Source organism: Callithrix jacchus, chromosome 2 (assembly GCF_049354715.1).
Source record: "Callithrix jacchus isolate 240 chromosome 2, calJac240_pri, whole genome shotgun sequence".
In the NCBI taxonomy this organism is placed as follows: Eukaryota; Metazoa; Chordata; class Mammalia; order Primates; family Cebidae; genus Callithrix; species Callithrix jacchus.
Window position 1 is genome coordinate 140,601,432 of NC_133503.1, and position 16,661 is coordinate 140,618,092.

The 16,661-nt window shown below is 40.0% G+C and overlaps 1 long non-coding RNA gene across 1 annotated transcript in view; it reads left to right on the forward strand.

Annotated features, from left to right (window-relative positions):
* The window catches only part of LOC128931370 (uncharacterized), a 696,873-nt gene that overhangs the window by 96,145 nt on the left and 584,067 nt on the right, over positions 1 to 16,661 (forward strand). The window lies entirely within an intron of this gene.

The window sequence follows — 16,661 nt, forward strand, 5'->3', positions numbered from 1 at the left end:
CCAGGCTGGTAGCCCAGGATCATCTATTTTCAGGTCACTTGATTAGCAATCTTAATGCTGTCCACTGCCTTAATTCCTCTTGCCACGTAACCACATATTCACATGTTCTGGGGATTAGGACCTGGACATCTTTGGAAGGCCGTTATTCTGCCTACCACAGATAGAAATGTTCTATATCTGTGCTGTCTAATGTAGCAGACACTAGCCACATGTGGCTATTTAAACCAATTCAAATAAATAAAACTAAACATTCAGTCTCTCAGTCATCCTAGCCACAGTTCATGTGCACAGTAGCCGTATGTGGTTATTGGTTACTGTATTGGACAGTATTGCTCTAGAAGGTGGGCGCTGCCAGTTAAGGGAGGCCCCAGGACTTCTCAAGCTCTTCCACCAAAGTACCCTTGAGAGTAAATGAACCTGCACCATGGCATCAGTAGATGTAGGGTAGCTGATGAGACCTAGTTGAAATACCAACTTTCTTTAGAGAAAGACATTTTTTATTTTGTCTAATCATACATTCAAGTGTATGTTATTAAGCAAGTATGTATTTCCATGTCTTCAAGTAAAACCAGCATTCTGGGAAAGTCACCATGTTTATTTTGGAACTCTCCTGGCACATTGCCATAGATTCCACTGGTGATACGCATACCCACAGGAGAAGCCCAGCTGTGGAGATTTCTGGGCAGAGGAGGAATATGGTCCCATCTGAAGAGGGGCACCAGGGAGTCGGGGGCACAGGGATGGCTTTGACAGGAGGTAGACTAGAGGTAAGAGATACCAGCTAAGAGGCTATGGGATGTCAGGTGGTGGTATGTTACTTGCTTGGGCCAATTAAATGTGGGGCAGAAGCTCTAAAAGTCAGTTCCTGCTTTGTGACACTCAGTATTCCCAGAGTGCAGACAGTGTGGGCAGCACGGTAGCTTCTCATGGTGGACATACCACGTGAGCAAGAAATTAGCAGATATTATTGTCAAGATTTTGGGATTATTTGTTACCACAGCAGAGCTTAGCTTATCTATATTGACACAGAGATGGTGCAGTTTACTTCACAGAGGCCTTGGCTATATAAAATGTCTGTTAGAGAGATGTGGACTTTTAAAAATGGCTAAAGCTCATGGGTGATACCAAGCCTTAAGCTAGATTTATACTGTTTGCTTATCTTTATACAACAATAATTCTTTCTTTTCTAGTTAAAATTCTTTTTACTATTTGGTTTATGCTCTTAGACAAATCAAATTATATACAGCCGAGATCATTTCATGAGAATACTGTCTGATTGGATTTGGGGAGCAAGAACAGAGCATGGAAACATAATTTAGCAGACACAAGATTTTTTTGTTCACTAGAATTGTTGGAAATTGAGAAGATGGGGTTGCATCTTTCTTTCTTTCTTTCTTTTTCTTTTGAGACAGAGTCTTGCTCTGTTGCCCAGGCTAGAGTGCAATGGCATAGTCTTAGCTCACTGCAACCTCCCCCTCCCAGGTTCAAGCAATTCTCCTGCCTCAGCCTCCTGAGTAGCTGGGATTACAGGCACTGGCCACCATGCCTGGCTAATTCTTATATTTTTAGTAGAGATGGGGTTTCGCCATGTTGGCCAGGCTGGTCTTGAACTCTTGACCTCCTGATCCACCCGCCTTGGCCTCCCAAAGTGCTAGGATTACAGGTGTGAGCCACTGCACCCAGCTGGATTTTCATCTTTCATATGACTTTCTTCCCTGCCTTATTCCACTGAGTTGTCATTAGTTTGAGATTACCCTTCTAATACCAATAGATATAATTTTGGTAGTAATTTTTAGAAATAATTGAGCACTAAAAACAAGTTAATGGTTGACTTGACTATATCTTTTTTCATTTCCCTAATCAGTAATAAGTAATACTATCTGTTTCAAATTCCAGGCCCCAAATTGGGATATATATCCCACATACAATGAGTCTTCTTCTGAGGACAGAGATTTTAATAGTCAGAAGACCCAGTAGCAGCATGGAAAAATGCTGTGAATTGTCCACAGTGGTTATAAAATTTTTCTGTCCAACTTTGAGGAGCTTATGTTATTGTTACCTGGCCTATTTGTGTGTATAAATAAAGGCTTGGAAAGTAAGCAGAGCTGCTGGTGGGGGAGGAGAACAAGTGTATTAAAATAGGTGGCATGAGCCAAAAGGTGTATAATGAGTTGACTGAGGCCCACTGTTCACCTGGATGGGAGTCTGTTTCCTTTTTTGTTTCTGGTAGGATAATACAAAAATGCCCTTTGTTGCTCTTGTTGGTCAAAGTATGAATTTTAAAAAACAGAGAAGCCATAACGAATGTGCTTTCCGTGGGCCCTTCAGTGGTGGTGGTCAAGGGAGGATGGGGGCAAATAGGGTTGGTGTGCAGCCTCATCAGGATTCAAAATGTGGGCTATTTGCTGCTTTTGCTTCTATTGACAAAATTATCCCCTTGTGAAGGGGAGAAACATCAGGGAGGAAGATGTATTAGGTGGTAACTTTGTTCTTTTTTAACATTCTTAGGCTGGTTTTGGAAGGGGACAGGAAAATTTTAATACATTTCCTGAGGATATGTATATGCAAAGTTATAAACGCTATATTTTTGATGGGTATTAGTATAAACCCACTCTGCACTCAATACATAGAGCAGAGCTGACAATTTTTTTCCCTTGACCAGGGAGGAATTTTGCCAATAGAAGCTATTCTATGAAATGAGCAAAAAAAAAAAAAAAAAAAAAAAAAAAAAAACAACAAAAAACCATATAGTAAAGTGGAATGTCTTATATAAATTTTAGAGTGACTCATATTTTCTCCTAGAAGATGTAGTAAATTAAAAGATTTTTTTTTGACTGAAGAGTTGACAGTAAGAAAATCACAGCCATATCAATATATTATAAGGGAGAGATTATAGGTGTAGACTTCTGTAATAATTTAGATGATAAATTAATAAAGTAATAAAATGAGTATATATCCACAAGGAGAGGCCAATGTAATGTAAGGTACATGTAGGAGATGAGAAAACACATGCCTCATGAATTTGACCCCAAGTTAATGACAGCTGTAACAGATATTGATTAAACACTAAGTTATCTACAATTCTGCATGCCTCCTGAGGAGTGCCTTAAATGCCCTGGGCTTTTAACACAGGTAATCCAATGAAGTTTTAACCAGTGTTTTCTTTTTCTCTTACAGTAAATTTCCACGTAGAAGACAGGCAATGTTGACCTTTATCACTGACCTTAAAATAGCAGATGTTTCATAAGCGAGTGTTATTGTTGATTATGGGGCTTCGCTTCTTCCTCCAAAAATTATTTTCTAAAATGAGGCTGATTATTCCATTCACAATAGCACAAAAATATGAAATACTTAGGGATAATCTTAACAAGAAATGTTTAGGTCCAATACAAAGAAAATTGTAAACTTAGAGACTTTATGTTCTTTGGTGGGGTTGGGGTTAAAAGTTTTAAAGGTATAAATTCTGTTTATACTTTTAAAAACATGTTTAATAGAATTCTAATTATTATTTGTATAAGATATTTTGGGGACTTACGCATAATACCAAAATTGTTCTTGGAGAAAAAATTAAAAATGGCCAAAACATTTTTTTGACAAAGAATTATAATGACAGAGCATTTGTATTATCCTGGGTTAAAATGTTTTATACTGCTTCACACCCGTCACATGGCTATTATCAAAAAACAGAAAACGAGTGTCAGTGAGAATGCGGAGGAGTTAGAACCCCTGTGCATTGCTGGTGGCAACGTCAAGTGGTGCGGCAGCTCTAGAAAACAGTATGGCAGTTCCTAAAACAGGAACTTGTTTTTGCTTTACATATGTTATTTTTTCTAAATTTACAATAGAAAGTAAATATTGTCCCTCCCATTTTTTTACCGTGGAAAATTGAGGGTCAGAATAACTAAATATAGTGTAATGCTCAAACAGGAGAATATTTTGCCAGATATTTTCTTCCTCTCTTAAAAAATTAAACATAGATTTACCATTTGACCCAACAATGACACTTCTGGGTATATACACAAAAGAACTGAAAGCAAAGACTTGAACAAATGTTTGTACATCCATGTTCACAGCAACCTTATTCACAACAGCTGAAAGGCAGAAACAACTCATGTCCATGGACAGATTAATGAATAAACAAAATGTGATAGATACACACAATGGAATATTATTCAGCCTTAAAAAGGAAAGACATTCTGACACATGCTACAACATGAGTGAAACTTGAAGATCTCATGCTAAGTAGAAATAAGACAGACACAAAAGGACATATGTTACATAACCGCATTATAAGAGGTACCTAGAATAATCAAATCCATAGAGACAGAGAGTCGACAAGAACAGGGGTTGGGGAACTGGGAAATGAGGAGTTATTGTTTAATGTGTACAGAGTTTCAATTTGGGAAGATTGGGAAGATGAAAAAATTCTAGAGACTGATAATAGTGATTTCGCAACAAGTGAATATACTTTTTTTTTTTTGTATATTTAGTAGAGATGGGGTTTCGTCATGTTGGCCAGGCTGGTCTCAAACTCCTGGCCTCAAGTGATTTGCCTGCCTTGGCTGCCCAAAGTACTGTGATTATAGGCGTCAGCCACCACACCTGACTATAATGTGAATATACTTAATGCCACTGAACTTTGTACTTCAAATAGTTAAAATGGTAAATTTTATGATGGCAAAATAAAAAATAAAAATACCACAAATTGTATTACAGAGCTATAGTAGATAAAGTGGCAGAATAATTGCTCAAGACTGCTGCTCAGTTCAACATAACCACATAGAGAGACTCTATTATGTTAATGGATTTAAATATGATATAAATAGTCATCATAAGGAAGTTGGAAAAAGAATTATTGAATGATTGGAGTTTGTGTTTTGGTTCAGCTGTCTGCTGGCACTATGAACTTGAGAAAATCCCCTAAACACTGTTAATTGGTAAAATGGGAAAAGAAACAGGAAAAAGAGAGGATGATGCCTCTGATGACAATGACAAAGATGGTGTTACCTGTCACTGGCCTGTTTTGGGCTGGAGTGGGAGTGGGAGTGCGTGAGGTGGAGTGGAGTGGAAAGGGGTGGTAATCTGTGGGTCTTTTCTGGGTTGAAAGAAGTAGATCATGAAAATTACCTTTATCCTGGTCAGATGATGGCTGTGAATGGCTCTCTTTGCCGTTGAAGATGTCCCAGGTGCTTCTGGGCCTGGGTGCTGTGGAATCATGGGGGGTGGGCCACATCCCTCTCCCTGGTGAGTTAACACAAATACACAAAATCCTAGAGGAATTTCTTTCAGTTCTTTACTCCAAGTTCATGATAATAGAGTATTCAGAGTATAAAGAGAGGGCATAGTAGGGGTGAAAACAAAAATATGAGGGGTTTCAGCTTTATTTTGGTTAAATTATCTTTGTGTTCTACAAACAAGAAGGGCTTCCCTGACCAGACATTTGGGATGCTCCCACGTGGGTACTCTCTTAGGATAGGGGGTTCAGCCAGACCCTCTTCTCTCTTTCTTCCTTGTCTCCGGAAGTCTCCACCTTTCTGTCCCCACTCCTCGTATGCCTCAAACATCCTCATTTCCCTATCACAGGCATGAATTCCAGCTAGTGTCTTTTCAGTCCTCTTTTTGCTGGGTAGAGAGAGTGGAAGCTCTAAGACCTTGGAGCACACAGGAGAGGGAGGATGATAGGTGGTCTTGACTTCGGGGGCAGCTTACCTTTTTCATTTCCCTTTTTAAAAACATTTCCTCCAGATATTAAAAAAAAAACAAAACCCAGATTTTACACTGTGAGAATTTTTTCACTGGATCTCCTTGCAGAATCATTTGCTAGCATGGATCTTGGTTCATATGCACAAAGAGTGGATATCTTCTTGCTGACCTTTCTGAAGATATCCATATTCTTGCTGACTCAGCAAAACTTGCTTTTATTACTGTTTATTTTGCCCTAGGAAGCCCACATCCATGTGCTCTTCCTGGTTTGTTCCTTTTCTTTCTTTGTCGTAGTTGGGAAGCAGATGTGGGGTCCTACAGTAACAGTAATAGTTATAATATTGACACGGCGGCTGCTGTAAAAGAGATGCCAACTTTTATCTAAGCCCAGAACAGGTCTGGGCTTATGTGTAGAATTGGTAGGGCAGTCTTGCCAAAAGATTGTTATAAATTAAGGAGTCTTTGGAGAAGGAATTCTTTAGGAAGACAGGAGCAACCGGGCATGATAACCAGCCTTAGATCTCCAAAGGGCATGGTGATTTGTGCCTCTAATCAAAGTTTCCTCCTCAGAGAGACCTCAGATCATCTTATCTGAACTGACACTCTCCCCACCCCATATCTCTTATAAAAAGATACTCCTTCACACTTTAACATATATCTCTGTGGCATTTATTATCATCTAAAATGATCGTACTTATTGCTTTGTTTGCTTATTTATCATCTTTTCTCTCATTGACCAGAAGAGAAGGTTTCACAACATCAGGGACTTCTTCCTTCATTATTTCTACTCTAGGTCCCATGGCTAGAAGAGGGCTGACCGTGAAGTTGGTGTGCAGTGGGAGAATGAATATTTTCCAGTGAAGAGTTGTCTCAAATTTTTTCCTAACTCAGCCTCAAAGAGGTTGTAGAGAAAGTTTATAAGTGAAAACTGAAGGACGAATTTTGTAAATTAGGAACCCTGGGACCCATGGACCTTAACAGATCCTGGCCAGCATTCAACAGCAGGACCATTAGCCCCCACCCCTTTTCCCCTCTAGCTCTTTGGATCTTACAAGTATTCCAGCTCAAGCCAGCATAAGAGCTACCCGAAACATGTCCCACTGTGGGAGCCTGAGGCTTTAAGGCATGTTCATTTCTTTAGGAGCATTTAGGAAGATGGTATTTCAGGGTTTCAAAATGCTCTGAGCATGAAACCCCAAATGTAACCTGACGAGGCCCCCTCTTCTCAATCCAGACTTGGACCATAAGTCAGAGAGAATGACATAGTCTCGGTATTGTCCTCTGGGGGATCGAAGAGGGCCAAAGTATAATACAGGCAGCACATGGCTGCATAAGGAGTCTGTGGGAAGTAGGGAAAACACTAGACTTTGATCTTAGGTAGGTACTGACTTCAATGCTAGTTCTTTCATTTGCTAACTTTGAAACATACTCAAAGTATTTAAATTTTCTAAGCCTCAGTGTTATCTGTCAAATGTAAATAATAATATGTTGGTAAAATTGGAGTAATTCCTAATAGTCTGAGTCTCCTTACTGAACTGGCCACAATTGGCTCTTCATCTCCACAGGGAGATGGATTCAACGTACCTATGATTAGAAATGTTTTAAAGCCTCAATAAAACAATACAAAAAATACAGTATAACAACTATTTATGTATCATGTACATTGCATTAGGTATTATAAGTAATGTAGAGATGGTTTAAAGTATATGGGAGGATATGTATATGTTATATGCAAACTCTATGCCATTTTGTCTAAGGGACTTGAACATCCTCCGATTTTGGTATCCACAGGGGTCTTGGAACCAATCCCCTGGGGATACAGAGGGATGACTGTATATGAATTAAGTTTTCTTGAAGGCAGATGATGAGTGTTACTCTTTGTTTCAAGCTATATATCTTAATAGGCAAAAGATTAAGGGGTTAAAACCAGTCGATTGCCATGAATATGTTTACAGATACCCAGAGATGCTTTTAGGGAGTAAGATTTGGGGGGACAACGGTCAACTGACTCATCCTCATGTCCTCTCCTCTGCCTCTGCAGCCTCATTCTGGTGCTAGTACCCACCACTCTGCTCTAAGCCCAGAGACTCATATTCAGTGAAGAGCTTTACTGTCAATTACATGCTGTTAGGAAAATGCCTGGTTTTAGCTCCAGTTGCTTTATCTGTACACTAAGGGATAGATTTCAAAGGTCTCTTCCCGCTCTTAAGTTCTATGGGATGACTTTCAGTACCCAAAAGGGGATCCCCAGGGCAACATAGCTGTAGGAAGTTAGAGGTGAGATTTCTGTTGCTATTGTGTTGGTTTTAGGATCAGGGAAATAGGAATACCTGACTCCACTTACCACTCCTCCCTCAGTTTTCTAGGTGAGGAGCTGTTTAAGAACAGTAGCTAAATGGATATGAAATCTCTGCTATATTAATAGCTGACCAGTAAACACTGACCTCCAAAGCATTGCTCTGGCAGAAGCTGAGTTGGAGAATCCGGTTAAGGCCTGAGGATGTAAGCGAGGCCGCTACACCCTCCTTCTTGATTCTGAGATGGCTGATGTTTCTGCGGAGGGTTCCCTACCTTAGCCTCGTTGTAGATGATGAGTATGCCACACAGAGATGTAGTAAGCCTGGTGAGGCCATCCTGTCAGACAGACCTAGGCCTAGAACAGAGGAACAATTTAGGTGAGGATTTCAGAAGCAGACGCTTGGGCTAGGATACAGGTGCAAGTAATTTATTAAGGAAGGGCCCCCAGGGAAGACCTGCAAGGGAGTGGAGGAAGAGACGAGGGAAGGGGAAGAGCCAAGCAAGGGCACATTCCAGATGAGCTCCCAGACTCAGCCTGATATTGTGGGAAGCTCTGGAGTGTCACTGACATAGAGGGTTGTTTTTACCTGAGGTGTGGGTGTTTTGACTTTGTACTTCTGTATATTCAGTCACTGGTTAGGCAGCGACTTGGGGGCAGGGGTGGTCGGTGGGACATCAACTCTTGGGCACCCATGGCTATACGTATGTCCGGGTGAAGTGACTCCAGACTAATCCTCTGAAGAAGGTGGTGGACTCCACCCTAGAAGCAAAGCAGAACAGAGGAACTGGAGCCTGGGGCACAGGACTGGTACAGGGCACCCAAGGCGATCTGGATGGAGAGGATGAGCCAGAGAGAAGAGGATGTTTCAGAGGGACTCCCTGCACAGAGCAAGGGGTGTGAAAGAGTGTGCCTCAGGGACTGTGCTGTGCTCGGACCCACGTGACTGTCTTCTGGGGGAGGGAGCTCAGTGGATGGGAGGGAAGAGAGGGAGGAAGGGAGAGGGTAGAAGCATGCGAAGGGAGGATAGAAACACGCCTGTCTCCAAAAGCCATCTCTGCCTTCCTCAGAGGGTGGTTATTGGCGCCTGAAAACCATGCATGTGAGCATGCTCTGGAAAGCGTACAATTCTAACTTACGTAAGCAGTTCTTAATAAGTGATTTGCCTGAGTTACATCAATGTGGCGGAATAGAGGTCAGATCTTGTGCCTGTAAGTTTCAGGATGCTCTTGTTGGATTACGAGATCTGCTTGTAGTTAGCACAGTTCTTTGTAAACTAGGATAAGGAAAATCAACTTTGCGGTGGTTATTTTATGACATAATTCTATAGTCCCTCCATCCCTACCTCCAAAGACTAGTCTCTCAAAAACTTAGCTTTCACTGCTGACGGTGTATTAGTTTTACCATAATATAAGTAGCTGGGCTTTTAAAATTAACTTGGATACCGTAGGGCTTGGGACCATGGAACATAAGAACTGGCCCTATCCCAGGGGCAGGTGATCAAGGCAGAAAACTTCTGATTTATGATTAGTGGCAAGAGTGGTATCACTAGTGACACTAGAAAATATGACACAGGGAACACATTTCCTGAGCAAAACATTACCTCATATGGCCTGATGGTATCGGGACAGCTGCATGGAATATTTGAAATTGGAACAAACCTAGGATATGCATTATATCTAATCCCCTTAAATTGGTATGTATCAAACTTTGTTTTAAAAAAACCAAAACTCATAGCAGAAAATACATTTAGGCGAGGCGGGCTGGTGCAGTGGTTAAGAGAATAGATTCTAGCACCCAGTTGCTTAGGTCTGAATTCTGTCTCTCTCATTTGCCAGCTGGATGATCTTGGGTATGTTACTTAAATTCTTAGTGCCTAGTTTATTCAACTATAAAACTAGGGTAAAAATAGTGCCATGGATGATCTTGAAGATTCAATGAGTTAATACATGTAAATGTACTTGGAGCAGTCCCTGGCACATATTAAACATTCCATGAGTGTGCTAATAATATTTTTAAGTTTGACTCAGTGTGCATATACTTCTACACATGCAATATTTGAAACAAATTTATTATGTGTAATACATGCTAATATGTTCTATTGTTATATTCTATTTCATTAAAAACATATACCTTCCCTGGGTTTTGAATTGCAATTTCAAGCCAGCATCTTTTAGTCTTATGGACAGCAGTCAGCAATAGGGGACATTGTTCAAGAGTGTATAAGTTACTCTTCATCCTGGGCAAATTAACTGTGTAAGACTTCTAGACTCAGAGGAGGAGGTAGGCTGAAGCTTAAGGGCGTGGTGTGGAACACCGGGTATTTGAAAACTGGAAAATGATGGGACTTAGTTATTGGAACTTTGGGCTGGAGAATTCTGAGGGACTTGAAAGAAAACAAGCCAGACTTTCCAAGATTCCTGCTGTGTCCCTTGAACTCCTGCTCTCAGAAAGTACAATGAATAATATCACTCTCCAGCCCCTCTGTCTCCTGTCCTTTCCTGAGGAAATACATTGTTGGCTGAACCTCAGTGAATTGAAATGGCAGATAAATGAAGACCTTGTTCCCATCTGCCCTCCCCCAGGTAAATTGTCTAACTGTAAATAAACGCCTTTGTGTTTGTTAGGGTTGGGTGATTTGTTTCCAAATGGGAAAGAGGTTATGTTTTCAGGTGTGAAATGTCTTCTTTCTCTCCTTCTGATGATTGTAAGTGTGTCTAGAGATGAGGTGAGGCCTATAAACCTAATTCATAAACAGTGTGAATCCACAATAAAATTATATGCATCTTTAAAACTGGCTCCCTTCATGTAATTACCCTGATGCAATGCTATAAATTTTGGACTTGAGACATTAAATTGGTGAAAGGGATACCATGTCATACTAACTCAAATGTGTTAGACTGGTTAAAAATGAATTTCTAATGAGGTGGTATGTCAGTAAAATAATAATTAAAATAGTGCTCCAAATGATTAGGATTTGCTTTTATTTTATATTTTGTGGCACAGTATTTCCCAGAAGGTTATGACTGCATATGGCAGAGATGGAAAATGGAGATGTGAAAATGAGGTCACGTCCAAGTGGGTAAGAGGCGATCACCATCAGCAGCCAAGCCAAATCTGCTTCCTATGCAAATGATGGCCCAGGGCTGGCAGAAGAGCCATTAAGGTCTTTGTTAAATCCTGACTCATAGCCATCTGCTCTCAAGTAGAGCTGCACTAAATGGTCAATGTGGTAACATCTGGGGGAGAAATTTTCTCCAGTATATTCTGATTTGAGAAGGTCAAACAGGTTCAGTTTGATTAAAAAGTGGTTTAAAGCTTGTTCATCTCTTGAGTCACTTTCCTCCCCTTCCTTTCATGCCAAATTAAAAGTTTTGCTTACTACTTCTGTTTACTTTTCAGTGAAAAAGGAGGGTAGTTGGAGTGATACTGGTCAGAACTGAGGTAGGGATTAGCACGCGGTTGATCCTCCTCATTTTCATCATGAATCTAGGGACGTTCTTGGGATTCCTTGTTCATTCCTTCACTCATTGACTCATTGCTGATTTATTCAACAAAAATTTGTTGAGCCTCTACTTATGTGCCAGAGATTGTGATTGGGCTATGGAATCACTGGTGAACACAACTGAATAGGCCCCTGGCCTTCATGAGGATATTCCAAGTGGGGATATGAAAAATAATAAAGAATCACAATTATTTTGGGTTTTGATAAAACTGTGAAGGAAATAAACCCTCTGGTAGAGAAGTTTGGTAGGGTTGAGGTGATGGGTAGGGTAATGGCAGATCTATTTTAGAGGGGCTGGTCAGTAAGGCCATGGATCTGGTTGCTAAAAGCCAACTAACAGAAAGTGAATTTGCTGAACCTAATTTGTTACCTGACCCAATTCATTGAAAGAGGAGTTCACCAAGCTCACTTACGTTTTCTATATGATTTACTTTTGATTTTCATTTTGATTTTCTAATAGCATTTTGAGAACTTTTCAACAGTTTTTTGATTAGTCAGGCTCAAGAATCAGAGGAACAGAAGCAGGGAACATTGAGAGGCAGAGAGAGGGGCCTTGAGGACCATGATAAAAATATGTTCATAAGGATATGTTCTTGAATAGGGAGAATTGTTATAAATATATTTTTCATTAAGTCATTATTATTCATAAGAATAATTCATTCATATGAACTGTTCATATTTAAGAATATATGCAAGAAGGCAGTATAAAGAATATATTCATAAAAAGAATATTTTCATTGAATATATTCATAAAACAATATATTCATGAGGAGAATATGCTCATAAGGAGAACATGCTCAATTTTTCTCTGCTCCAGCTCCCTGCTGTTGCTGCTGGAGGCTGAGGGACAGAATCAGAGGCAATGAGGGGGAAACTGAGGCACAGATGAAGAAGTTAAGTTTCCAGCTAAAGTGTTAGGGAGCTGGGGAAGAAGCTGTCTAAACATAGACTTTCTCAAACTGGTATTATGGAAGCACAATGAAAACCAAGTAACTAAACTAGAAGTTACATGAAACAATTACACTAAGCAAATAGGTTCTTTAGGGAATGGGTCATTCAAGAAATTATTTATTTTGGCAATTTGTCATTTGTGGAATTAGTAGATTGGGCATATAATTTATCAACTAAACTCTAAACTGGAATGATTTTGAGCATGAAAAGTATGCAATTAATAATTATAATGGGAAAAAAGGTATAAGGTGGAATGGTCCCAGGCACACTGAGCTGTAAGTCATCTGCCTCCTGCCCCCTGGTCTAAACTGGTCTCTGGTGTCTGTGTTTGAGTAAGATTGGGCAGGCACAAACCTGAGGAACAGTCTGGATCTGCTTGCTTTTGCAATATGGCTACTTGGCTGGATTTGAGATTGAATGTGTGGATTGTTTCTCAACATGAATACCATCTTCTGTTTGAATGCTCCAAAGCTGTAGGGTATTAGGATAAGTCTTAAGGAGAGCTGAGGTTTCTTGGATGGCATCCATGGCAGTTATTACCTTTATGTGGATGACTTCCAATTCTAGAATCTCTAGGCCAAGCTCCAAAGTCAGATTTCTAAAGGCAAGCTAGACATCTCCTGCAGGCACCTCAAACCCATCATGTCCCAAATCAAACTCCTAGGAAGAGAATATAGAGAGGTAAAAGAAGACCTTTGGGAAGGACTTTTCATGGTCATTTTTCCGTGCCATGTTTTTTAAAGATTTTTAATAGCCTGGGAGGGCATCCTTTTCCTTCTTTCTTGCTTAAAACCTACCTACCCTTTAGAGCCTAGCTCAAATCTCTTCTTTCGGCAGTGTCTTTATGGAATCACTATATTTAATCCTCCCTTATCAAAATTACTAATTGTTTCTCAGTAATAGCCACCCAGGGTGGTTGTAAATAAGACCTGTGGTCAGTACCATCCAATCTGAAATTGTATTGTTTTCTAAATGTTTCAGATGTCTAGATATTTTTACCACAGCACTTAAAACATTATTAAGCAAAAAACAAGGGTCATTTGTCCATTAATTCATTCAATGAATATTTATTGAGTGCCTGTTATGTACCAGGTACTATTCTATGTTATGAGATAGAGGAGTTACCAAGGCAGAGGCCCTGATGTTTAAGAACTTACATTTTAGTGGAGAAGATGGACAATGAAAACATAAAGACATGGATACAAAACATGATTACAGATACTGATAGATACCATGAAGATAAATAAATTGGTTTAGGTGATCCTATGTCATCTTGGGAGTAATTATTAATAACATCTCCTTTTACTCTCAAAAGTGTTTGGGTTTAGAAATTAATGATCTCACAAGAAAGCAGAGAGCATAGGATATGCATTTTCTTTCTTTTTTTTTTTGAGACGAAGTCTCTCACTATCTCCCAGGCTGGAGTGCAGTGGCACAATCTCGGCTCACTGAAACCTCCCATTCCTGGGTTCAAGCTATTCTACTACCTCACCCTCCTAAGTAGCTGGGATTACAGGCATGCACCACCACACCCAGTTAATTTTTATATTTTTAGTAGAAATGGCTTTCATCACATTGGCTAGGCTGGTCTTGAACACCTGACCTCAGGTGATCCGCCTGCCTCGGCCTTCCAAAGTGCTGGGATTAGAGGCATGAGCCACTATGCCTGGCAGGATATCCATTTTCTTTATTTTTTTTATTGCATTTTAGGTTTTGGGGTACATGTGCAGAACATGCAAGATAGTTGCATAGGTACACACGTGGCAGTGTGATTTGCTGTCTTCCTCCCCTTCACCCACATCTGGCATTTCTCCCCATGCTATCCCTCCCCAGCTCCCCCACCCACTGTCCCTCCCCTATTCCCCCCAGTAGATCACAGTGTATAGTGCTCCCCTTCCTGTGTCCATGTATTCTCATTGTTCATCACCCACCTATGAGTGAGAATATGCAGTATTTCATTTTCTGTTCTTGTATCAGTTTGCTGAGAATGATGTTCTCCAGATTCATCCATGTCCCTACAAAGGACACGAATTCATTGTTTTTGATGGCTGCATAATATTCCATGGTGTATATGTGCCATATTTTTCCAGTCCAGTCTAACATTGATGGGCATTTGGGTTGGTTCCAGGTCTTTGCTATTGTAAACAGTGCAGCAATGAACATTCGTGTGCATGTGTCCTTATAGTAGAATGATTTATAGTCCTTTGGATATATACCCAGTAATGGGATTGCTAGGTCAAATGGACTATCTATTTCTAGGTCCTTGAGGAATTGCCACACTGTCTTCCACAATGGTTGAACTAATTTACACTCCCACCAACAGTGTAAAAGTGTTCCTATTTCTCCACATCCTCTCCAGCATCTGTTGTCTCCAGATTTTTTAATGATCGCCATTCTAACTGGCGTGAGATGGTATCTCAACATGGTTTTGATTTGCATCTCTCTAATGACCAGTGATGATGAGCATTTTTTAATATGTTTGTTGGCCTCACGTATGTCTTCTTTTGTAAAGTGTCTGTTCATATCCTTTGCCCATTTTTGAATGGGCTTGTTTTTTTTCCTGTAAATCTGTTTGAGTTCTTTGTAAATTCTGGATATCAGTCGTTTGTCAGATGGGTAAACTGCAAAAATTTTTTCCCATTCTGTTGGTTGCCGATTCACTCTAGTGACTGTTTCTTTTGCTGTGCAGAAGCTGTGGAGTTTGATTAGGTCCCATTTGTCTATTTTGGCTTTTGCTGCCAATGCTTTTGGTGTTTTGCTCATGAAGTCCTTGCCTACCCCTATGTCCTGAATGGTTTTGCCTAGATTTTCTTCTAAGGTTTTTATGGTGCCAGGTCTTATGTTTAAGTCTTTAATCCATCTGGAGTTAATTTTAGTGTAAGGTATCAGGAAGGGGTCCAGTTTTTGCTTTCTGCACAAGGCTAGCCAGTTTTCCCAACACCATTTATTAAACAGGGAATCCTCTCCCCATTGCTTGTTTTTGTCAGGTTTATCAAAGATTGTATGGTTGTAGATATGTTGTGTTGCCTCCGATGCCTCTGTTTTGTTCCATTGGTCTATATGTCTGTTTTGGTACCAGTACCATGCTGTTTTGATTACTGTAGCCTTGTAGTATAGTTTGAAGTCTGGTAGTGTGATGCCTCCTGCTGTGTTCTTTTTGCTTAGAATTGACTTGGCTATGTGGGCTCTCTTTTGGTTCCATATGAAGTTCAAGGTGGTTTTTTCCAGTTCTGTGAAGAAAGTCAATGGTAGCTTGATGGGGATAGCATTGAGTCTGTAAATTACTTTGGGCAGTATGACCATTTTCATGATATTGATTCTTCCTAACCATGAACATGGAATGTTTCTCCATCTGTTTGTGTCCTCTCTTATTTCATTGAGCAGTGGTTTGTGGTTCTCCTTGAAGAGGTCCCTTACATTCCTTGTGAGTTGTATTCCTAAGTATTTTATTCTCTTTGTAGCAATTGTGAATGGCAGTTCATTCTTGATTTGGCTCTCTTTAAGTCTGTTATTGGTGCATAGAAATGCTTGTGATTTTTGCACATTGATTTTATATCTTGAGACTTTGCTGAAGTTGCTTATCAGTTTCAGGAGTTTTTGGGCTGAGACAATGGGGTCTTGTAGATATACTGTCATGTCATCTGCAAATAGAGACAATTTGGCTTCCTCCTTCCTGTTTGAATACCCTTTATTTCTTTTTCTTGCCTGATTGCTCTGGCTAGAATATTCAGTACTATATTAAATAGAAGTGGTGAGAGAGGGCATCCTTGTCTAGTGCCAGATTTCAAAGGGAATGCTTCCAGTTTTTGCCCATTCAGTATGATATTGGCTGTTGGTTTGTCATAAATAGCTTTTATTATTTTGAGATATATTCCATCAATACCGAGTTTATTGAGGGTTTTTAGCATAAAGCGCTGTTGAATTTTTTCAAAGGCCTTCTCTGCGTCAATTGAGATAATCATGTGGTTTTTGTTTTTGGTTCTGTTTATGTGGTGAATTACGTTTATACACTTGCATATGTTGAACCAGCCTTGCATCCCCGGGATGAATCCTACTTGATCATGGTAGCCTTTTTGTTGAACCAGCCTTTTTGATGTGCTGTTGCAATTGGCTTGCCAGTATTTTATTGAAGATTTTTGCATCTATGTTCATGATGGATACTGGCCTGACGTTTTCTTTTCTTGTTGAGTCTCTGCCGGGTTTTGG